Consider the following 26,118-nt stretch of genomic DNA (forward strand, 5'->3'; position numbering starts at 1 on the left):
TGCCACCATGTACAGCTTCTCACCCTGGTTCACAGGGAAAAACTTCATTTTTCTCTTTCTTCCTGTTTAAGAAGCAAGCACACTCTCTGGCATTTTCTAATGTTTTTGATATTTTCGACACTGACGAAAAGAAAAAGCCGATGATCACTGCTGGCCCGCTTCTCATCTGGCATTTTGGAGAAGCTGCAGGTTCATCTCGGCAAAATGAAAGATCGATACTCTCCCCACACTGGGAAGAGGTGCTCCACCATGTGGAGGCTTCTGTTCTCAGGTTATGGGGAAACGGGTGCTCCCGCGGGCAGCTAGCTGTGAGCACCAGCTGCTTGCAGAGTTCTACGTGTTCCAGAAACACCAGCTAATGAGGTCCCAAGCAGCCTAGCCAGGCTCAGCCCCGGTTCATTCCTCTCTGACTCACCGCCTGCAGGTTGATGGGGATTGTGAACGTGAGTTTTAAGTGCTCCCCACTCCAGGGATGGGGGCCTCATGGCTATTCTGTAGACATCCATTTGAGTGTTATCCAGCGATGAGCAGGGTCTCTGGCCTGGTGACAACTGAAGCATTTGCCCTCAACGCTACCAGTTCTCCTAGGCCAGCGTCCAATCAAGGCAGCTACCAAACTCTGTGGCAAAAATCTCCAGGTCTCAAGGGTCAATGAGGGTGCTACACAGAGTCACGATTGTCATCACTGTGCCCTCTGGTTAGAAGGGGGCAGGGAACAGAATGGCAGGCAAAAAGCAGCATAGTGAGGTGGTGAAGAGATTGGTCTCTAGGGTCCATCAGTCTTGGGTTCAAATCTTGCTTCATTCAAATCTTACCTCAGTCTCCTACCACTTGTCTGAGTCAAGGTAAGTCACCCAAGGTCACCGTATCTCAGATTCCTCCACTAGTGACTCCTATATAAAGAATCACATTTTGATGACAAAAATGACATAATAGTGAAAGCATCTAAGTTAGTGTCTGGAAAAAAAATAGGTGCCCAAAATGGTTATTACGATTATTATCATCCTCTCAAGGGGGATATAGGACACCAATGTGCACATGTGTGACTCAGAAATGAATACAAACTGAATGAGCTGTTAAGTAGAGGATATGAATGGCTGTCTGAATTGGGTCGGAGGAGATCCATGGAGGCCTCTGTTCTCAGATTATGAGAGAAGAGGGGCCAATTCTCAGGTTATGGGGAGATTCAAGCCATCTCTGTGCCCAAACTCCTGGGTCACTTCCTAAAAGTGAGTAGGAGCAGGCTTTGGAACTGAGGGAACTCTCTGAGACCATGGATTTTTTTCTGGCTATCGTTACATTCCCTTCTCAAGAAGCTCTTATCCTGAGAAGCCCTCAGAACCTCCTTCAGCTTGGACTTAGGGTTGTTGGGGCTGAGGCATCGAAACTCTTGTCTCACCAGTGGGCTTGGGGATTTACACTAGGGCCTAGGAGCTGCGGGTGACACACACTTACATGTCACTCACATGGACTGGCACGTGGATAATGTTCTCCCAGGGGCTACAGACTCTCCAGGGCCCAGCATTGCACCCAAGTGCTCTGAAAAGCATTGCACGGTATTGTGGTGGTATATGAGCAGAAAAAATCACTCCGGTGTCCCTCCCAACAGCAGCCCAGATTCCTGAGGACAACTCCAAGTGTTGGGAGGCGTTTAGATAGCGTGTCTGCCATCCTTTCCTGAACTGTCAGCCTAGAGCCTGAGGGAAGCTGCTCCCATTGGGGAGGGAAAACAGGAGGTAGGAATGAGGCTTCCACGTCTTCCCCACCTCTGCTCCAAGGCCCCTTGCTTGCAGGAGCTTGGCTGGACTCTCATCCCTGAACATCAAAGGCTGCAGTGCAGGAGGCAAATTCCCTGGGTCTGGGTCAGAATCCTCTTATTAGCTGGATTCTGACACTCTGGCAGAGGTAGATTCAGCCTCAGCAGGGAGCCCAGCCCCACATCCATCAGCCTTCCATGCCTGAAGATCTCCACAGGTACCACATTTCAGAGGCCCAAGAAACCCTTGTGGCCAACTCTGAGCTTTGAACCTGCCTCACTGAATGGAGCCCTTTTACCCAGGGCACTTCTACTCAGCTACATCCAGAGTCACAAGACATGCCCAGTAGGTCCAGCAGAGACCATACACACAGAGATACCAAGACATGAAGGCAGGGACCGATAAAAACACCCACAGCTGCACAGTGGCACATAGAGGCACAGTAACACAGGAGTGTTACTGCCATCTCTACTTTCCCCTTGTCTATGTTGGTTCAGGCTGCCATTCAAAATACCACAGGCTGGGAGGCTTAAATGACAGGAATGTATTTCCTTGTAGTCCTAGAGTCTGGAAGTCCTAGATCAAGGTGTTGGCGGGTTTGGTTCATGGTGAAAGCTGTCTTTCAGACTTGCAGTTGGCTGCTTTGTAATTGTATCCTCACATGAGGAGGGAGGGAGGGAGGGAGACAAAGATGGAGAGAGGGAGGGAGGGATGGAGAGAGAGAGAGAGAGAGAGAGAGAGCCGTACACGTTGGGTTTACAGCTTCAACATATGAATTTTGGGAACACAATTCATTCCATAGCTTCATAGATCACATGGCAGTGCAAAGAGCAGAGGCCTTGGACAGAGTGGAAACATGTGTTTGAACTCCAACACTGCTACTTATTAACTGAGTGATCTTGGGCTAGGTGCCAGGCCTCGGTTTTCTCCTCTGTAAGATGGGTTGTACAATTTTGGGGAAGGCTAATGAAGGTGGCTGGTTTATAAAGCCTGCTCCATAGTAGGCACTCAACAGTATTTCTTTCTTCTCCTTTACTGGGGCCTCTCCCTGGGCTTAAGGAGGAAGAAGAGGAGGTAGAGAGTCATAATGATGGGGAGGAGACAGTTCTAGGTTGTCAACAGCCCTAAAATGGAAACCTCCCGTGAGAGTTGCAGTAGCGAGGAGGACAGCTTGCCATTCCCTCCCCTCTCTTAGACCTGGGCCAGGGACATCTGACCACAACAATATTGAAAAGAGTTGGGTATGCCAACTACTGTCCGTGGTTCCTGGACTACAGAAGTGGAGACAGTTTGTTTATCCAAGTGTCAGTTGCTCTTCCCCACCATGGCATTCTTCCTCTTCAGCAGACACATTCCAGAACCTAGCAGTTACAGGTTACCATTTTCCTGGTTCCCCAACTCCTTTCCACCCAGCTAGCAGAACAGCGCTGGCCAAGGATTGCTTCCTCTGGACTGAAGGGATTGGTCACCTTCTTCAAGGTGACGGGGGCATTGAAGCTCCCCAGGGGGCCCTCACATACAGGAAACAGAGCTGCCCTTGGCCTTGCCCCACTCAACCCTGAGCAGCAAATCCTCATCTGTAATGCCCAGTATAGCTCAGGTCTTCTCTATGGCCTTCACAGGGGAGCAGAAGCACCCTGGCTCTCTATGTCACCTGGGTGACATAGCTCTGGCCAAGCAGAACTAAGCCACTCTCATCTTCATTCCAGGCAGAGGCCTCTCCCCAGTCCACATGGGCCTGCTCTGCAGAAAGCTTGAAGGACAGTGGGAAACACCTCTCTGCTTCAGTGAGCATATTGCTGTTTCTGCACCCCTAACTCTCCCACCTACTTCAGGATACTTTCATCATCCCTTTGCCATCAGGGTACAAATCAGTCAAAAATAAGAAACACAAGTCTTTATCCCTTTCAAAAACATCACTGTCTGGAGATGTGCATGTCTGAATGAGTCTGTGTCAAAAACAAAACGAATCCCAGAAAAGCATAACCCAATGATGCAAACTGAAGCCCCCTTCCATTGAGCGTCCCCATGTCCTTACCAGTCTTAGGGGACCATTATGTGGCTTACCTTCAGGAATGCAGTGTCCATGCACCTCTGTAGCTGGAGTTCTCGAGTGTCCCTGAAGTTTTCGTACCTGCCATGCCAGTCTCAAGATGGTGGGTTAATATCCAACAAGAGGGCTCTGCAGCCTGACTGCCTTTCTCCTGAGGCTCTGAACACAGGGCAGGAGAAGGGGTGAGTGAGTGTGTGTGTTAGTGAGGGTTGAGTGTGAGTGTGTGAGGAAATGAATGAATGAGTGGAGGTGGCAGTGAAAGTGTGTGAATGAATGAATGAATGTGTGTGTATGTGTGTGTGTTTGAGTAGCAATGTGAGCGGAGTGTGCAGCGTGAGATGAAGTCTCACTGTCTCTCATTTGCAGTGGTACCTTTGGCATTTGGAATATACGTAGAAGGTGATAACAAATGTGCTGAGTAACTAAGTAACTGAGTGGGCAGTGCAGTAGGTATTGTTGGGATACCCATGTTTCAGATGAGCACACGGAGGCTCAGAGAGGTTGGTAAGCTGCAGAGCTGTCACTCAGACTAGCATATGATTCCCAGTCCAACGTTCTTATGTCTCTAATAATAAACACGATCATGTCTAGTGGGCACGAGACCTCATCTTCTCTCTCCAGGTAGCCTTTCTGGCCTCTGCCCCACACTGTCAGAGGCTGGGTGGGTGCAGGAAGGGGAGGTGGGCACACATCCAGGAGGGACATAAGAGGTACCTGGACTTCCCCGCCCACTTAGACCATGACAGAGTCCCCAAGCTGGGCAAGCAGAGGGTGAGGTCCTTGTCCTAGAGGGCAGCAGGCTGTGACATATAAGCTGCCCCTGGCCTGGGCGACAGAGCTGTAGGAGGATCAGAAGCCTGGATCCCAGGACGTGTCTGTGACTGGAGCAAACTCCAGCCTCTCCAGACCTTGGTTCCCCAATCTCTAAAATGAGGTCCTAACCTCATTTCTTGTCCTGGGCTACTTTCCCGCTCACTCCTCCCAGCTTCCTGAGGGAAAAGCTTGACGGCTTCCCCAGACCTGGCCCAGATCCCCAGCGAGGACTACCCTGTGCCTGCCTCCCTGGTGACAGAGCCTGCCCTGGCCTCTGACTTGGATTGGGGAGATGGGTCTGCAGGAGAAGAGAGATTGTCTGCGACCGCCACTACTCTCTTTAACTGAAACCTGTCCTTGGAAGTTCCATCAGGACTTCTGCTCCCAGACATCCCTCTTTACATCAAGACACCCTTGATCCTCAGAATTTAAAGTCACCTTGTCCCTACCCTCTTCTCAGTCTCTCTGAAATGGCACAGGGTCCTCCCTGACTCCCTGCCCTCCCACCTGAGAGGGTCCCAGCACCGCTGTGTCAACCTACAGTTGCGTATACTGTGTAGGGCATAATCCTTGGGGATGTGCTCAGTATCCTGGGGTACCAAATGGCACCCCCTGGGGCTGGGCTCTGAAAACTGGCACAGCTCTGCGTTGCGATGCTGGGGCATTGGGATCCTCTTGTGGGCTGGGGTTACTAAAGCAGTATCCAGGGCCCTAGATACCCTCGGTGAACAGGAAGCAAATTTCTGGATGTGCTCTCTGGTGCCAGAGTTCAGGGTGTGAAAAATAGAGCATAAAGGTGTGAAGCATATGCTTTCTACAATGAATATTAATGACACATGGAAAAGAGTCTCTTCTCTAGATAAAACTTAAGAAAAATGAGGTATCATAACTGAAAAGAAATACAAAATTCTAGGTTCAGTAAGATAATTTCTCATCCTATGAGATATTAAAAACAAAATTTAGTTTCCCTATTAAAGAAAAATGAAAAATCACCAGCAATTCCTTCTTGAAGTTAGAAGCCTCTAGGAGCACATCTAGGACACATTTTTGAATAATTTCACACCAAGACAGCCTTCACAAACAATTTTTCTTTGGTATTTCTGACAAGGCCTCTAATTGTGGGCTTATAACTCGCCAGAATTGACGTGTCAGGCTGTTTTCTCAGACTCTCCAATTAACTCTTGCAGCGCTCTCCATCTTCATGTGTATGAGTGCAGATTGGCTTGCTGCTCCATGAAATTTTACGTCAAAAACAAAATATTTGCCTCCACCCACCTCACCCCCCTTGAACTGCACTTCACATCTCAGCTTTGAATAAACTGATGCAGTAGAGGGCTTCTGTTTCTAAAGAAGGCCATCCCTTGCGCATCAGTGTAAAAACTAACATGGTATCAGATAGGATAAATGTGTAGATTCAAGTTTAATTCAAACCTGCTTTGAAATATATTTTTTCCAGATATAAGTTAAATAAAGCACAGAGACCAAAGCAGAACTAAACCCTGCATGTTTCCCTGTCTGTACACCACCTGCTGTTCTCCAGCACCCTTTGCTTCTGGCACACAGAGCCACAGTTAGCCTTAAGGATCTCCTCTCCTTCGACGATCTCTCTCTGGGTACCAGGGCTTTGACATGCATTAGACAGCTCCATGGCAGTCGAGCTGAGTGGGCCACAGGAGAAGGAGACACAGAACTACGTGTAGGCGCATTATGGCAGTGGCCGTGAGGGAATCTTGGTGTGGCATTGCAGCAGAAGGGATTTAGATGGCAGAGTATTTCCCAATCTTGATGCGTTGGGATCTTCAGTAGAGGTTTATAAAATTAGATCCTTGACCCCAACCTGAGAGATGCTGATTCAGTAGTTCCAGGGCTGAAAACCAGTATCTGTAGTTAACAGAACATTCATAAGTGACTTTACTGCATAGCAGAGAATGAAAAGATCATGAATGAGATGAGATCATGGGGACAATTAATTGTCTCGAAGAATGTGAGTCCATGAGACATATTTTTGCAGAGGAATGGACAGGGTGGCACTGGGGGTTGTTTAATAGTACAATTTTTTCCCCCTAGTTCATATCCAGTGTTATTTGGAGCTAAATCTGGAACACACAAAGTGTGAATCACCTACTTCGGCTGACATATCATTTCAGATAAAGATCATATAGTTATAGAATCTCAGGTTATAAAATATCTTAGAGGTCATCTGGATAACTTTTCTCTGTTCAATTCATGAATGTCGTCTGCAATATCTCCTTCAATTCATCTTCCACTCTTTACTGGAATTGCGTAAATGAACTATTTGATCATGAGTAAGTTATGTATCTTTGTAGAATAAATGTAAACTCTGCAGAAGAATCCACAGCCTTGTTCTTGCTGGGTGAACCAGAGTCTGCCACTCGGGGTACATTCTTCCAGCCCCCACCGTCGACATCAGAGATGGCGGCTGTGCCTGTGAGGGCACTGCTTTCCAGACAGACTTCTCTTGGACTCTTCCCCCTCCTTCGTTTGAGGGGTATGACCTTCAGGTCCTCTCCCAACACTGTCAAGTACAAAACCTGTCTCACTTCAGTGAGGAAGTCACCTCAGGAAGCCATGTTTCAGGACCCACCTGGGTCTTAGGACACGATTCCAAGATGTAGACACATAACAATTATGAGGAGGCCCCCTCATTCCTAAGCTTTTGAGAAATCTGCGAGAAAGCTAATGGTTTCCATAAAAACACCTTGGAAAAGTCAGTCATGAGCTCCCATCCAGAGGTCCAGCTCCCAAGAAAACATTATTTCGCAGGAGGGAGAGGATTAATACTGGTGAGGGGTTCACTGCCCCCACTGTACTGGGACCACGCCTGTCAGGACAAGGCCCACAAGTGAGCTGACATCCTTCTCCACCCCCCAAATAAACTGTAGGTTAGGGATCTATTTGTTCAGAACCCAGTTTCAACCTGCGTTTTTCTCACCAACTTGAGCTCCAATAATTTATTTTTAAATACGCAGTGTATAGGCCTTTCTTACTTAAGATGAATTGAAATAAGTCTGTAAGCTGCTAAATTATTCCGCATCTCCTGTTCACTTGCTTCCATTGCTTCTGGAATCCATGGCTCAGATGTGGGCAGTGGGTGGTCCTTCCTATTGCCTCTAGAGAAATTACTTTTTATCTTATTGGATGTGCTCCAAAAGCGGAAACTTCACAAGCTGCCTTGATTATTTCCCCCAGGGCTTTGTCAGCTCTTATTTAAGACGTAGTTTTTGTTTTTGTTTTTTTATTATTATTATCTAACCTAAATATATCTTGTTGAAATTAAAACTTGTTTTTTCCCCCCTTAACTTTCATCCTCCACAAAAATAGGACCATTCTCTTCTACATGGACCCCTTGCAATCATCTTCAACACACCTAACTTCATCAGTCAGCCCCTAGCCTCTCTGCCGGAGGCCCCACATGCCACTGTCAAAAAACATGTTCTAAATGCAGTGTGGTGTCCTGGATTGGATCTTGGAACCAGAAAGAGACATTGGTGGGAACATTAATGAAATTTAAATCAAGTCTAGAGTTTAGTTCATAGTAGCATGCCAGAGTTATGTAAAATATTAACATTAAGGGAAACTGGGTAAAGGGAATATGGGAATTCTCTGTACTAGCTTTGCACTTTTTATAAAGTTAAAATTACTCCAAGAAAACAATTTTAATCACATTAAGGGAAAAAATATTTTTATTTGGTTCAGAAATATTTTGAGGAGAAAGTTTCTAATCTTACCAAACCTGGAAGCACGTGAGGGCAGGACTAAACTTAGAATGAAAATTTAGATTTGCTTTTCCATTTAGATTTGTACTGCTCTTAAAATATCTGAAGCACTTTTGCATTCCTATGTTTTGCTGGACAAACCTATTGAAAGAGGCAGATGCTCGGATCCACATTTTAGCATGAAGAAATCCAGGACTCAGAGATACCAGGCCATTTTCCCGGTGGTGCCCAACCGAGCTGGGACATCAGCCCAGGCATTTCAGCTCTAAAGTCAATTAGAACAAGAGCTACGTGTGCACAGCACCTAAAGATGAGGTTAGTGGTCCTGAATCTTAACTTGTCTCAGGATTACCTGGGGAGTTTCCTAAATGTAGAAATCCTTGGTTCAAGATTCTGATTCGGGAGGTCAGGATAAGATATTGATTTCTATATTAAAGAAAAATAAATATTTCATAAATGATTTACACGTTCAGGAAAAATTTATAAATCACTAAAATAAATCATGATAAGGATATAGGATATGTCATCTGGAATATGAGAGAGAACACATAGAGATGCTGTATGTGAGTCTTTCCCTCACTGATGTTAATGTGAGACCTTCGTTCCCTCAGCACGTCCAGCCTCTCACACTGATCCCAGAACCTCTCAGTGTCGGGGGCTCTGTCACCCATCTGTTTCCAGGAATTTTTAGCTGTCACACCCAGGAGAAAGAGAAATCTCCTAGCTCCCTTTCTGAGTCTGACTTTTAAAGATTGGATTTTTTTCAAAGGCTCATTCCTCAAATACCAGTTTTGAGACATAGGACAGTGGATTTGAGAGGGTTAGGTAGGGGAGAAGGGATCCTTTCACACTAAATTTCATAGGGCTGCTCTCCTTTGTGTAACATGCAATGGCCTGGAGATAAGCACAGCCTGTGACTACAGCTACGCACATGCATGTACACAAATACATGTAATGTACCAGCATACACACCTGTGTACACATATGCATGTGTACATGACCACATGCACCACACACTCACTCCCATGCATTTACACAATGCACACACATACACATGCACAGACCCATAGGCACTCCCATGAACCAAGACACACATGCACCCTCTTACCCCACACAACTGCAAGAAGAAAGGGATGTGATCAGAACAGAGAACTGCAATTGCACCAGTCAGACCCCATGGTATAGCTCTTGTACTGGTCTCCAAGGTGACTGCAGCCCTATGGAATCTGTGACCTTGGGAAGGCTGACCCTAATGGCGGGTCAGGATGTGCTAATGGTATTCAGGCTTTTGGTTGGAAGAGCCTTCGTTGCCTGGTCTCAGGATTGCTGCTCCTTAGAGACTAGGAATGGAGCAGTTAGGTGCCTCCTTTACTGGCTGCCTAAGAACACATGGTGCTCCTCTGGCCCAAGTTAACTCAGTCATGAAAAAGAATGTGAGAAAAGGGCAATGAAAATGAAAGTTCCATGTCAGAATCAGGAAGAAGTGCCATTGCCGCCATCAGAGATATGATGCTCTCAGTTTCACGCTCCACACTCCTAGCACAGTTGAGTGACTTTGATTTTAACTCTTTCACTCATGAGTTCTCTTTTCCACGACATCGTTTCCCATCCATGAGCAAGATTCTTCCATTAGAATCAAGTCTATTTCAACAAGGATGCTATAATGCAGACTAAATCGCATCCCTTAAAACACTTCTGCCCGCTTGCTCCTGCTTTAGCATGCCTTATACTCTCAAGATAGGCCTCCTTCCAAACCTCCCCTGGCTTCAGTAAGACCCCACCCTACCCCCACCCATCCTACTTGTCAAAGTATAACCCTTCCTTCACTGCCCAGGTCAAATCTCACCTCCTCTAAAAGGTGTCCCTGACTGTCCCTCACTAAGATTCCAAAATTCACCCTCTGGTACAACACACCTCAAATCCAAGTTCCTCAACTGTGTTGTGAATGACGGCTATAAAATTCTTGAAAGTTCAGGTTTCCTTCTGAGCCCAACGTAGAGCCTTCCTCATAGTAAGAGCCCAGTAAATGTGGGCTGACCTTGACGCCAACCCTGACAGGCTGATGTACCTATAGGGCTGCATCTGTCCCTCTCTGCAGGACAGACATGACAGCAGCTGCACTGACCCCGAATGCCAGCCCATCCTGCTCAGCCACTGCCTGATCTCCCCCAGCCTAGGAGGTTGTTCCATCAAGTCTTCTCTCCCCTAGGGCTTTCCTACAACTTTCAATCTGCTTCACCTTCAGACAGGAAGTGCTGCTTTCTAGAAAGAACTCTGATCTCAGCTGGCTCAAACACTAAGTGATCCTGGTTACAACCTGAGCAGGCAGCCTGTGCTGCCTCTCTTTCTTGCCGAGGAACCACTATCGCCTGACAGAAGTACCCAGATGAGTCTCCTAGGGTCTTGTTAATGAGGTTCTTATAGAAACTAGAGGCCACCTGCATACCACTGTCTTCTCCTCACTTCCCTTTTCCTTTTCTCTCCCTGACCCTCCCCCTCTTCCTCTCCTTCCATCAACCCATCTCCTCCTTCTCCCTCCCTCTCTCCTCTTCCTCTTCCCTCTCCCTCTGTGCCCCTCGTCCCTCTCCCTCCCTTTCTCACTCTCTCTTTTCCCCTTGCTCTTCTGTCTACCCCTCTTTTCCAACCTTCCTCCTTATCTCTTTCTCAGAGTTAGTTCCCTGTGTGGCCTGAGATGCATAACCCTCAGTGCTTTCTGGGCCTTGGAAAAGAAGTTACTGAGGTTAATTTTGGGGGTTTGCTTAGAAATCATCTCTTAAACTAGGATAGTTCTTTCATCCCAGAGGAGATGGACCAATCTCCTCCTCAGCTGGGACCAGCTCTGAGGGGCATACTCAGAGGTGCATGGGGGAGATATTCTTAGCACTCCTGCTCCTCTGAATTCCAGTAAGGTTTATTGGTGAGGGTACGTGAAGCCAGACTGAAGGAGAGTCTGGGAGGGATTCAAAGTTATAACACTGTATGAGAATGTGCAGTTAGGTACCAAGGCCTGATTATATCCCTTTTTGGGGGTGGAGGTGGGAATGCAATGAAGGTCTTGGAGAGGCTGGAATCAAATTGCTGAGGCTTTTGACAGTGCTAGGAGACTCAGAACATTTACAAAACCACATACCCACATAGCTGTGAGAATCACACAAAAATCAACTAATCCCTTCTGTATTCTGGGTGAATTCTATACTTAGGTCCCCTGAGTTTTTTCAGACTATTTATAACAGAGAAGTAGAGGAAATCTTCTGGGCCAGAAGAGAATGAAAGTGTTGGGTGCCCACAAGTAGGTTTGTGGAGTCCAAGGGCCCAGGTAATCTTGGGCACAGCACAGGGGAGGCCATAAGAGGCTGTTGTCACAGTATTAGGGATACATGACCAGGTCTACCAGGAGCTCCAGTACTGGCTGGAATCCTAGCCATGGTATTTCTTAGTATCCAAGGATGAATCCAGTTGTTCTGCCAAAACTAAAGTTTATTTCATTCATCCAGGATGGTGAGGAGCCTTAAAATATGACAGAAACTTGGAGCAGCACACAGAATGAACTGAATTACCCCAAAGATGGGGAGAGAGAGAAGCATGTTCTCTTTGTTAAGTCCTGGCATTTGCCAAGAGATATTTAAAAGGAGGGAAAGAAGGAAGGGAGGAAGGAAGGAAGGAAGGAAGGAAGGAAGGAAGGAAGGAAGGGTAAAAACCAAAGTCATCTCTCCTTTTCTTTTACAACCTCTAAGGCCCTCCTGCAAGTGGGCCAGGTTACAGTAACCCCAGGGTCTCAGGGCCTACATCTTATTTTATGTGGGGAGCACAGGGAGGAGTGCAACCCATGTTCACCACTGGAATCTGTATTTTACTGTGGAGTATGTGGTTTGCATAAAACTCACCTCAAATGGAGCTCACACCGTAAAGGGTACCCCACTCTGCACATGTCTGCCCATTCAGAAAGACCCAGCCTGGCATCATCACCATTAAACTGAGCAATGCTCTCTTAAGGTCCTGACTATGTATTTGGTACCTAGATACATGATAGTCTGTTAGCCATCACTATGGATCCCTATGGTTAAAAACATACTGACGTACACACCACCCTTCTGTGAATCACAGGAATTAATCCACCTTACCTCCTAACTTAAGATATGACTTCTGCTATCCCATTCGAGAATCCCAGAATTCTCATTGATGTTACAGAACACAATATTATTGAAACATGTCTCACCATAATCACTGGTCTTCAGAGTTTCTCTTTCACCATATTCTCAAATATTCCAATACCCCTCTCACCATTGCATGCCTTCTTGCTTAGTGAAATTAATTTCCTACTATCCCTTGAAGGAAGCATGGTTAGAAAATACATTAACAGGTCTTACATAGTAAATCTATTCTAACATACCTAAATCCACGAGCCTTGAGTCCTTCTTTAATGCTGCACCAAGGAGGCGCCAACGTCTCCACCTCATTTACTACACACCAATATCATATCCAAGATTCAAGGATCTTATGAAACATCCTTTCAAAATACTTGTACAGTTGTTCCTTAACTTACTACTGGTACAAAATAGCCATATTTTTTAATTGATTTGGTAATTAGTAGATTGCTTCTCATGGAAAGAATTGTAAGTTTGAAGATGGTAGAGTTAGGTAAATGCTGTGCTAGGCTCCTCCCATAACCACATAAAAATTACAACTAAATTATAGAATAACCATCATGAAGAACCATCTGAAGACTAGCTGAATAGAGCTTCTATAACTATAAGGATTTAAAGAAGAAGTCACATCAAGATTGGTAGGAGGGGCAGAGACACAGAATAGGAAGACCCCATACCTACAATGTGGTGGTTAAGAAACCGGAAGTATATCTTGACTGTAGAGGTCATCCACTAAGGAGTGAGAGGTCTTAGTCCCACACTGGGCTGCCCAGCCCAGGGCTCCAGTACTGAGACCTCACCTTAACTTCCAGCTGTGAAAATCATCAGGGATTCTGTACGGGTGAGACAGAGGGCTGCTAGAGTCCCAGGCACTACTTTTAAAGGGCTCATGCATGGATTTACCCACTGACAGAAACACTCACTCTGAGCTCCAGACTTACAGGGAAGAACTGAATTGTCTGGCTTCAGAGTGAGGACTTGAGGAGCAGCTTTATTTGGGCAGGGGCCACTGTTCATTTGCTGAGCCATACACCCACCCAACCTACAGGTGCAGGCAGTCACCAAGCCTGAATCTCCATCAACCTGGCTAGAATTGTCCACCTCACCCTGGTGATACCCTGAGACCACACCCCACACATCTTATAGGCTCACCCAAGCCGCTTCCAGAGGATTTCCATGTAAATGGCCTGTCTGAGCTCACACTGCAGACTTTCCTAAAATCTTTCAAAGGTTCACAAACCACACATGAGCAGCATCTGGCCTCACCATACCCCATACCATGTTTCCCCAGTATTATATTATATTATATTATATTATATTATATTATATTATATTATATTATACCTGGTCTTATATTATAGTAAAGTAAGACCAGGTCTTATATTAATTTTTGCGCCAAAAGACACATTAGAGCTGATTATCCAGCTAGGTCTTATTTTTGGGGAAACAAGTTACCTCTTGATAAGTGGTCCCAAGCCCAGCACTAGTGACAGCCAAACTCATTTCACAGCTTAGCTTCTCCCAGGTGCCTCAAGACCAGCACAAGAAGCAACCATCTGCAGATCATTTTGTAGTTCATACTAGGATGCCTCAGGCCAAGCAGAGGCAGCAGCTGAATTTGACTTGCATCAGAATCCTTCCCAAGAGACCCCAGAACCAACACACCTGGTGGCCAGCTTCAGACATCACCAGAGCACCACTCAACCATCTCCACAAATGACACACCCAAAGGGTGAACTCAATTCCTTTAGCACCAAAGCCCTGCTAAAAGGAATCCTGCTCTGTGGGGTCAGCCCCTGCACAACAACCCCTCTGCTGTAGACATGGCTATTTACCACAGCCAAACAGCCTGAAGGTCAATCCCTCCCACTGAGGTGCCAACAGCAGTCAAGGCTCAGTACAACAGAAGGGCATATACAACCCACATAAGGGACACCCTTAGAGCAACAGGCTCAGGTGATCAGGGAGACTGAACCACTAAGCCCCACAGACACCTACTTCATAAGGTCACCCTGCCGAGATTGGGAGATGTAGCAGATCTGTATAACACATTGAAACAAACACTGACAGTCAGCCAAAATGAGGAGACAAAGAAATATGTCCCAAATGAATGCACAAAACAAAACTCCAGAAAAAAAGAACTAAACAAAATGGAGACAAGCAATCCACCAGATGCAGAGTTCAAAACACTGGTTATAAGGATGCTCAATGAACTTAGGGGAAGAATAGATAAAACAGGGAGAATTTTAACAAAGAGATAGGAAACAAAAATGGAGATAGAAAGCATAAAAAACAACCAGTCCGAAATGAAGAATACATGAACTGAAATAAAGCATATTCTAGAAACTATCAACAGCAGATTAGGTGAAGCAGAGGATTGAGTCAGTGATGTGAAAAACAAGGTAGCAGAAATACTCAATGGGAACAGCAAAAAGAAAAAAAGAACCCCCAAAAAGAGGATAGTTTAAGAGGCCAATGGGAAAACATCAAGCGTACAAACATTCACATCACAGGAGTACCAGGAGAAGAGAGAGAGCAAGGACCTGAAAACTTATTTGAAGAAATAATGACTTAAAATTTCCCTAACCTGGCAAAGGAAATAGACATACAAGCCCAGGAAGAACAGAGAGTCCCAAACAAGATGAAACCGAAGAGGCCCACACCAAGACACATCATAATTAAAATGCCAAAGGTTAAAGACAAAGAGAGAATCTTAAAAGCAGCAAGAGAAAAGCTGTTAGTTACCTATAAATGAGCTCCTATCAAATTGTCAGCTGATTTCTTTGCAGGCCAGAAGGGATTGGCACAAAATATTCAGTGATGAAAAGCAAGGAACTACAGCCAAGATTACTTCACTCAGTGAGGCTATTATTTAAACCAAAAGACAGATAAAAAGCTCCTCAGATAAGAAAAAGCTGAAGGAATCCATCAACAGCAAACTAGTATTACAAGAAATGTTAAAAGGACTTCTTGAACGAGAAGAAGAAGAAGGAGGAGAAGGAAGAGGATGAGGAGGAGGAGGAGGAGGAGGAAGAAGATGATGATGAGGAGGAGGAGGAGGAAGAGGAGGAGGAGGATGAGGAGGAGGAGGAGGAGAAGGAGGAGGAGGAGGAAGAGGAGGAGGAGGAGGAGGAGAAGGAGGAGGAGGAGGAAGAGGAGGAGGAGGATGAGGAGGAGGAGGAGGAGGAGAGGAGGAGGAGGAGGGAGGAGGAGGAGGGAGGAGGAGGAGGAGGAGGAGGAGGAGGAGGAGGGAGAGGAGGAGGAGGAGGAGGAGGAGAGAGGAGGAGGAGGAGGAGAGGAGGAGGAGGAGGAGGAGGAGGAGGAGGAGGAGGAGGAGGAGGAGGAGAGGAGGAGGAGGAGGAGGAGGAGGAGGAGGAGGAGGAGGAGAGGAGGAGGAGGAGGAGGGAGGAGGAGGAGGGAGGAGGAGGGAGGAGGAGGGAGGAGGAGGAAGAGGAGGAGGGAGGAGGAGGAGGAGGAGGAGGAGGAGGAGGAGGAGGAGGAGGAGGAGGAGGAGGAGAAGAGGAGGAGGAGGAGGAGAGGAGGAGGAGGAGGAGGAGGAGAGGAGGAGAGGAGGAGAGGAGGAGAGGAGGAGAGGAGGAGAGGAGGAGAGGAGGAGAGGAGGAGAGGAGGAGAGGAGGAGAGGAGGAGAGGAGGAGAGGAGGAGAGGAGGAGAGGAGGAGAGGAGGAGAGGAGGAGGAGGAGGAGGAGGGAGGAGGAGGAGAAGAGGAGGAGGAGGGAGGAGGAGGAGAGAGAGGAGGAGGAGGAGGAGGAAGAGGAGGAGGGAGGAGGAGGAGGAGAGGAGGAGGAGAGGAGGAGGAGAGGAGGAGGAGGAAGAGGAGGAGGAGGAGGAGGAGGAGGAGGAGGAGGAGGAAGGAGGAGGAGGAAGAGGGAGGAGGAGGAGGAGGAGGAGGGAGGAGGAGGAGGAAGAGGAGGAGGGAGGAGGAGGAGGAGGAGAGGAGGAGGAGGAGGGAGGAGGAGGAGGAGGAGGAGGAGGAGGAGGGAGGAGGAAGAGGAGGAGGAGGAGGAGGGAGGAGGAGGAGGAGGAGGAAGGAGGAGGAGGAGGAGAGGAGGAGGAGGAGGAGGAGGAGGAGGAGGAGGAGGAGAGGAGGAGGAGGAGGAGGAGGAAGGAGGAGGAGGAGGAGGAGGGAGGAGGAGGAGGAGGAGGAGGAGGAGGAGGAGGAGGAGGAGGAGGAGGAGGAGGAGGAGGAGAGGAGGAGGAGGAGAGGAGGAGGAGGAGGAGGAGGAGGAGGAGAGGAGGAGGAGGAGGAAGGAGGAGGAGGAGGAGGGAGGAGGAGGAGGAAGAGGAGGAGGAGGAGGAGAGGAGGAGGAGGAGGAGGAGAGGAGGAGGAGAGGAGGAGGAGGAGGGAGGAGGAGGAGGAGGAGGAGGAGGAGGAAGAGGAGGAGGAGGAGGAAGAGGAGGAGGAGGAGGAGGAGGAGGAGGAAGAGGAGGAGGAGGAGAGGAGGAAGAGGAGAGGAGGAGGAGGAGGAAGAGGAGGAGGAGGAGGAGGAGGAGGGAGGAGGAGGAGGAGGAGGAGGAAGGAGGAGGAGGAGGAGGAGGAGGAGGAGGAGGAGGAGGAGGAGGAGGAGGAGGAGGAGGAGGAGGAAGAGGAGGAGGAGGATGAGGAGGAGGAGGAAGATGATGATGAGGAGGAGGAGGAGGAGGAGGAGGAGGAGGAGGAGGAGGATGAGGAGGAGGAGGAGGAGGAAGATGATGATGAGGAGGATGAGGAGGAGGAGGAGGAGGAGGAAGATGATGATGAGGAGGATGAGGAGGAGGAGGAGGAGGAAGAGGAGGAGGAGGAGGAAGATGATGATGAGGAGGATGAGGAGGAGGAGGAGGAGGAGGAGGAGGAAGATGATGATGAGGAGGATGAGGAGGAGGAGGAGGAGGAGGAGGAGGAGGAGGATGAGGAGGAGGAGGAGGATGAGGAGGAAGAGGAGGAGGAGGAGGAAGAGAAAAGGAAAAGCACATAAGCATGAACAATAAAATGGCAATAACTACATACCTATCAATAATTTCTTTAAATGCAAATGACCTACATGCTTCAATCAAAAGATAAGGTGACAGAATGGATTACAAGGGACCCATGTCTGATCAAAAGACACACACAGACTGAAAGCAAAGAGATGGAAAAAAATATGTTAGGCAACTGGAAATGAAAAAAAGAAAAGCTGGAGTAGAACACTTTCATCAGACCAAATAGGTTTTTCTTTTCTTTTCTTTTCTTTTAAATTTATTGTGGTGACAATAGACCATATATGTTTTAATACAAAGGCTGTAACAAGACACAAAAGAAAAAAACAAAAACAAAAACAAAAAAAAACCCAGCAATTCCACTTCTGGTTATTTATCTGAAGAAACCTAAAACACTAATTCCAAAAGACATATGCATCCCTATGTTTATTATAGTATTATTTATAATAGCCAAGATATGGAAGCAATGTAAGTATCCATCAATAGATGAATGGATACAAAATTTTGGTACATGTAACCAATGGGGTATTACTCCCTCGTAAAAAAGAGTAAAATATTGCCACTTATGACAACATAGCTGGACCTAGAGGGTATTATGCTAAGTGATATAAGTCAGACAGAGAAAGACAAATACAGTATGATTTCACTTATATGTAGAAACTTAAAAACAAAATGAACAAACAAACAAAACAGAAATGAACTCATAGATACAGAGAACAAACTGATTGTTACCAGATGGGAGGGGGTTTGGAGGATGGGTGAAAAAGGAAAGGGATTAAGATGTGCAAACTGCCAGTTATAAAAACAGCCACAGGATATAAAGTACAGCACAGGGAATATAGTCAACAATATCATAATAACTATATATGGTGTCAAATGCATACTAGACTTATCAGGGTGATCACTTCATAAGTTATACAAATGTCTAATTGGTATGTTGTACACCTGAAACTAATATAATATTATACTTGTATGTCAACTTAATTGAAAACTAAAATAATGGGGATAAAAAAAGAAAAAAACTATATCTTCCAGCTTATGAGATAAACATTGAGGACATACAGTTTCATCTTGACAGGCACTGAAGTGACGTGGTCCTATTATGTTCCTTCTGCAAGACTTCAAACGCCACAATAAACACCAACCAATACCACATTTTTATATTTACCACTGCACACATATAAATCAACCACCACCACTATTCATATGCCAGACCCTCAACTTCTAACTTCACCTCACACCATTACAAAAAACTTAGAATTTTTATGACACCCCACTCACTAACAGCAGTGTGGTTCCTAAAATCTCATTCTGAGGGTTTGATTTTTAAGGGCCACGCCTAGTAACCACTGCCAAATTAGGGAACTTTAGATTATGTGGCAACAGCTTATATGGTACTGAAGACTTTGGCTTTTGGAAAGTTGGAGTAGAAGTACTTTTCCCTATTATTCCTGGTAAGTACAACTGAAAATCCTGTACATTATATTTTTAAAATATAAGAAAACACTAAAATGTGGAGAGAATAAGTCAGACAAATCAGGAAGCTTGGAACATGAGGAAAAGCCCCACAGTGAGTTCTCTAGATTTTCTTTTTGCCTCATATCCCAGATTTGCAGACAGAGAAAACAGCAATTCAGGAATACCAATAGGTACGTATCAAAAAGAAAGCCCTTACAAAATCCTGTTCTCTCTAGCCAAATAGCCAGGAAAGGGACAGCGTAAGAAGACAGAAACAGTTTAGACAATAACCACTCTACTCCAGCCAAACACCAGAGAATAAGACCTGTGGTCTCACCTCACCAACGCCTGAGTGGGAAGCTGAACGGGAAGCCGTCGCTTCAGTCCTTGTGATGCTGTAACGAGGCACTCCGTTCTCGTCACTAACTGTACCTTCTCAATGGCAGAGAGAGCTGAGTAGGGAGCAGAGACTTTCATCTCTGTTGGGCCGCAGTGTCAATGGAGAACACATACGGGGTGTAGAATTTCACGTCTATATTGCAGTAATGAGGCATCCCTTCCCTCCCCACTGAGCGGTATCAGGGGAGACCTAGTAGAAAGTGAGAACTTTTACCCCTGTCCATCGTGGTGTCAGTGTAGGCTATGTGGGGTGCAGTGATGAGGCCCTCCCGGCCCTCACAACCAGACTGATATTAGTGGAAGACCATGGGGAGCCAGAAACACTGCTCGTACCCAGAAGTAACAAGAGACACCTCCCCACCTTGGGTGTCAACAGACACTAAGTGGGGAGCCTGAATTTGTACCCCCACATGGCAGCAATGAGTCAATGGAAACAAAAAGTTTATAGAGACCCACAATTTCATATCTTAATATCCCAAATATCTGTGTTTCAACTGAAAATCACTCATCATGGCAAGAAACAAGAAAATATCAACTTGAATGGAAAGAGACAATTGATAAATGCCAAACACTGACATAACAGAGATGTTAGAATTACCTAATGAAGATTTTAAAACAGCCATTATTAAAATACTTCAGTGGGCAATAATAAACACTCTTGAAACAAATGAAAAAAATTAGAAAGTCTCAGAAAAGAAATAAAAGATAAAAACCAAATGGAATGTTTAGAACTGAAAAACACAGTAAATGAAATTTTAAAACCCTAAAAACAGGGTCAACATTAGAATGGAGGGGACAAAAAAAAATCAGTAAATTTAAAATATAACAGTGGAAATTACCCAATAAGAACAATAGGGGGAAAAATAGACTGAAGGGGGAAAATGAACAGATCTAGGAAATTGTGGGACTATATAAAATAGCTAACATTTATGCCATTGGCGTCCTGGAAGAAGATGAGAAAATGATTGAGGCTAAAAAGTTATGTAACAAAGTAAAGGCTGAACTTTCTCCAAATTTGCCAAAAGACATAAACCTATAGTTTTAAGAAGCCAAGCTAACTCCAAAAAAAGATAAAACCAAAGATATCTATGCAAGACACATCAGAATCACATTTCTGCAAACTAAAAGTAAGTGACATTTTACTTATATTGGGAAAACAATTTGAAAGGCAATACATTTCTTATCAGCGAGCTTAAAGGCAAAAAGTTACTGTCCCAACATTTTTTCAGTGCTGAAGAAAAGAACTGTCAATCTAGAATTATATATCCAGCAAAAATATTTTGAAACGAAACAAAAAGCAAGATAATCTCAAAAGAAGAAAAATTATGAGAACTTGTTGTCAGCAAACATAGTTTGAAAGCATAAACAAGGAAGTTCTCTAAACAGAAAAGAAAAGAAACTTTAATTAAAAAAAATGTATACCATAAAGCTGTGTAATAATGCATATACATCCAATAAAGAAATTATTAGTTAAAAAAAAAAAGGAAAGAGAAAATCTTGGAGAATATGGATAGGAAAAAGTCATGGTAACAGCAAAAATATGGGTAAACACAATAGCCTTTTAAACTGCTGCGTTTTCCAAATTATGTGTGAAACTTTAAGCAAAAATTATAATATTATATGATGTATTCCTAAACATATGTAAATGAAATGCTTAAGATAATTACATTGTAAATGGGGGAGGTTAAAAGCTATAAAGTGTGATAAGTGTTGTATTCTTCACTCAAACTGGAGCAAAGATTTTATTTACAACTGAATTTAAGTTAGTATGAATCTAAACTACCCAGTTATTAGTCAAAATGCTATTTTAATCTCCACAGCAAGCACTAAGAATACATTTTTAAAAGTAAAATTAATGACATGGAATCAAAATGTTTAGCTAACGGGTATTTTTAATACAAAATAAGTCAGTAATGGAGAAATGGAGGAGCAAACATGACATAAGACATATAAAAAATAGCAAATTGCAGGAGTAAGTCTTAACTTACACTAAATTACACTAAAGGTGTAATTAGGATTAAGAACCCAAGTTAAAAGAAGCAGAATATGTTCTAAAAAAACATGATCCAACTATATACTGTATATAGGAGATACACTTAAGATTCAAAGACAAAAATAAATTAAAAGTAAATGGATAGAACAGAAACATTATTACCACACAAAGAGTAATGAGAAAAAATCTGGAGTAGCTATACAAATATCAGACAAAATACACTTTAACACAAAAATTATTATTACAGACAAAGAATGCATTATAATGATACAATGGGCAATTTATCGAGAATATGTGACAGTTATGAATACAATAAATGAGAAAGCTCCAAAATATATGAAGCAAAACTGACAAATTTGAATGCTGAAATAGACAATTCAACAATAACAGTTGTATACTTCAATACCCTATTTGAAATAATGGGTTAAAACACCAAGACAGAAGATCAACAAAAAGACTCAAATAAAACTGTAAACATCTAAACCTAGTATACATCTGTAGAGCAGTCCATCTACCAACAGCACATTACACATTCTTCTCAAGTGCACATGGAACATGCAGATCATATTTTAGTCCACAAAAGAAGTTTCAATACATTTAAAAGGATCTAAATCATGCAAGGTGTGATCTCTGTGCACAATAGAATAAAATTAGAAATCAATCACAAAATAAATTTTAAGTAATTCACAAATATGTGGAAACTAAAACATTACTAAGTAATAAATGGGCCAAAGAACATATCACATGGAAAATTAGAAATACTGAGAGGTGAAAACAAAAACACAACATTCCAAAATGGATGAGATGTAGCAAAAACAGTGCTTAAAAGAAAATTTATAGCTGCAAACACTTATGTCAAAAAATAAGAAAGATCTAAAATCAATAATCCAACTTTCCACCTTAGGAAACTGAACCCAAAGAGCAAACTGAACCCAAAGACAGGAGAAGGAAGGAAATAATCATGATTATGATGCAGGAAAAAAATGAAATAAGGAATAAAAGTCAATAGAGAAAATCAACAAAACAAAGAGTTGGTTCTTTGAAAAGATTACTAAAATTGAGAAATCTTTAGCTAGACTAACCAAGAAAAACATTATTAAAATCAGGAATGTAAAAGGGGCTTTAAGAATTAAAAAAGATGATAAGGAAATGATAAACAATTGTATTCCAACAAATTAAATAACCTAGAGAAAATTGCCAAATTCTTGAAAGACAAAAATTTCCAAATTGACTCAGGAAGAAAAAAAAAACTGAACAGATTTATAACAAGTAAACAGATTGGGCTAGTAATAATTTTTAAATCCCCCAAAGAAAATTATAGGTCAGATGACTTCACTGGTAAATTCTTCTAAATACTTAAAGAAGAATTAACCCCAATCCTTCAAAAACTCTTCCAAAATATAGAAGAGGAAGAAACACAATCCAGCTTGTTCTATAAACAAGCATTATCTTGATATCAAAACTAAACAAAGAAACCACAAGAATAAAGCTACATACCAATGTCCCAGTAAATGTAGAATGCAAAAATTCTCAATAAGAAGCTAGCAAACAGAATCCAGAAACTTGAATTCTAGTAACTAATCACAATAGACACAGAAAAATCCTTTTACAAAATCCAACATTCTTTCATGATAAAAACTCTCAGTGAACTAGGGAAAAGAGATCTGCCTTAACCTGACAAAGGACATATATGAAAATTCCAGCTTTTACATGTTTAATGGTGAAAGATTAAAAATTTTCCCCAACAATCAGGAAAAGGACAACACTGTCTGCACTTGCCACTTTCATTCAACATTATATTGAGCATTTTCGCCAAGGCTATTAAGCAAGAAAAATATAAAGCATACAGATTAGAAAAGAAGTAAAATTATCTCTATACAGAAAAGACATGATCTTATATACAGAAAATTCTAAGGAATTCTCTAAAAAAAAACTATTAGAACCAATAAATTAGTTCAGCAAAATTGTAGGATACAAGATCAACCTACAAAAATTGGTTGTATTTACAGGCGAGTGTATGGCCCCAGAGAAGGCCTCACCTCCGTGCGCCTGGCCTGTCGGGTGCGAGTCATGGCAGGGCTCCCAGAGCTGGTCATCTTCCACCTGGATTACACGCTCTGGCCATTCTGGGTGGACATGGATGTATACCTCATTCCAAAAGAGTAGTGATGGGACTGTACGAGATAGGTAGGGCCAGACATCAGACTGTACCCGGAGGCGCCTGAGGTCCTGGAACCATTTCGGAGCCTTGGGGTGTCCGATGCTGCTGTTTCACCAACAGGTGAGGTTAAAGGGGCCAACCAACTACTGGAGCTATTTGGCTTTGTCACATTCTTTATTCGACGGGAAATCTATCCAGGCAGCAAGGTCACACACTGAGAGATTGCAGCAGAAGACCAGAGTTCTTTTCTCTCTGATGATCTTCTTTGATGATGAGAAGCAGAATATTGTAGACGTCAGCAAACTGGGTGCTACCTGCATTCATGTCCAGAATGGAACGAGTCTTCAAACCCTAACTCAGGGGTAGAGACATTTGCAAGGGCCCAAGGTAGGCCCTGAGATCCAGTCCTGTGGATGAGCCTCATTTGAGGCATAAAAACGAAAGAAATCAGGAGGGCATTTTCAGATGCGTTTGTAAATTATTAAAGTGTATTTGTGTGTGACAGAAAAAAAAGTTAGTTGCATATCTATGCCCTAGTAATGAACATTCTGACAATGAAATTAAGAAAATGATTCAGTATACAAAGCAGCAAAAGAATAAAATGCTGAGAGGTAATGCTAAGAAATAAATTTAAGAAGACAAGCACAAGAATTCAACATTGAAAACTATAAAAATTATTGAAATGAATTAAATAATACCTAGATAAATAGAAAGTCACTCTTTGTTCATGGATTAGAAGATGTAATATTGTTAAATTGGCAACACCTCCAAACTGATACACAGATTCAACAAAATTGCTATCAAAATCCCAGTTGTCTAATTTGCAGAAATAGTTAAAAGCTAATACTTAAATTCATATGGAAATTTAAGGGACCCAGAGTAGCCAAAACAATCTTGAAAGAAAATAAAAAGTTAGAGGACTCACATATCTCAATTTCAAAACTTATTACAAACTATGGTAATCGAGAGTGTGAGATATTGCCATTACGATAGACATATAGATCAATGGAATAGGATTGAGAGTCCATACCTGAACACATACATTTCTGCAATAAATGTAATAAGCCAATGCATTTATGGACAATTGATTTTCAGCAAGAATTCCAAAACAATTCAATGGAGAAAGAAGTATTGTTGTTTTCAGCAAATGGTGTTGGTACAGCTGGATGTTCACATACAGAAATATGAAGTTAGACACTTTTTTTACACCATGTACAAAAGTTAACTCAAATGAAAAAAAACACTAAATGTAAAGTTAAAACTAAAATTACCTCTTAGAAGAAAACAGAGTAAATCTTTGAGATGTTGGATTAAGTAAGTTTTTTTTCTTTGATACAACATCTAAAACACATACAATCTAACAAAACATAAATAAATTGGAATTTATCAAATTTTTTTAAAAAAACTTTCATTCTATAAAGGACATTATTAATAAAGTGATATAAAAAATTCTCAGAAAACTAGGAGTAGAGGTAACTTCCTCAATTTAACAAATATTTACAAAAATATCCACAGGTATCATTATACTTAATGATGAAATATTAAATGCTTTCCCTGTCATGTGTCACAAGAAAACAATGTTAAGTCCCACGATTATTATTCAACATAATACAAAAAGTTTCAGCCTGAAAAATGTGCAATAAAATTAAATAAAAAGCAGCAGGTTATAACGGAACAAGTGGAGTGTCGATATTTGCATACATGATTTTCTATATATGAAATCACTCAGAATCTGCAAAAAAATTTAGAACTAATAAGTGAGTTCAACAAAGTTACAGCATTTAAGATAAACCTCCAAAAGTCAATCAGATTTTTATATACTGGCAAAGAATACATGAATACCAAAATTAAAATTACAATAACATTTATAATCACTCAAAACAATGTGAAATACTTAGGAGTAAGTCTAACAAAATATATACAGGACTTGTATGCTGAAAAATAACAAAACCCAATGAAAGAAATAAGAAATCTAAATAAATAGAGAGACATACTATGGACATTTGTGGTCTGAAGCAACAATGTCAATCTTCCTCCAAATTGATATTTAGGTTTAAGGCAATTCTTTTTCAAATCTCAGACATATTTTTTTTTAATTTCAACATATTTTAATGAAAAAGTTAAATTCAATGTAAAAAAATTAAAATTATTTTTCAGGTTTCCAAAGAAATTACTGTAAATTTTTCAAAATTGTGTGTTAAAACTAAAAGACAAAATATAAACTAATTAATATCAAAATTTTAATAAAAATTCTTTTTTTATTAAAGTTTATTGGGGTGACAATTGTTAGTAAAGTTACATAGATTTCAGGTGTACAATTCTGTATTATATCATCTATAAATCCCATTGTGTGTTCACTACCCAGAGTCAGTTCTCCTTCCATCACCATATATTTAATTCCCTTTATCCTCATCTACCACCCTCTTTCTCCCTTACCCTCTGGTAACCACTAAACTATTTTCTGTGTTTTTGAGTTTTTGTTTCTCATTTGTTTGTCTTGTTCTTTTGTTGTTTGGGTTCATATACTACATATCAGTGAAATCATATGGTTCTCTGCTTTTTCTGTCTGACTTATTTCGCTCAACATTATAATCTCAAGATCCATCCATGTTGTCACAAATGGTCCT

The 26,118-nt window shown here is 42.9% G+C and overlaps 1 pseudogene; it reads left to right on the forward strand.

Annotated features, from left to right (window-relative positions):
• The first annotated feature begins 23,400 nt into the window (after nucleotides 1–23,400).
• On the forward strand, nucleotides 23,401–23,857 carry LOC109438140 (magnesium-dependent phosphatase 1; annotated as a pseudogene).
• Nucleotides 23,858–26,118: the final 2,261 nt, after the last annotated feature.

The sequence above is a fragment of the Rhinolophus sinicus genome, linkage group LG16 (assembly GCF_036562045.2).
Source record: "Rhinolophus sinicus isolate RSC01 linkage group LG16, ASM3656204v1, whole genome shotgun sequence".
In the NCBI taxonomy this organism is placed as follows: domain Eukaryota; kingdom Metazoa; phylum Chordata; class Mammalia; order Chiroptera; family Rhinolophidae; genus Rhinolophus; species Rhinolophus sinicus.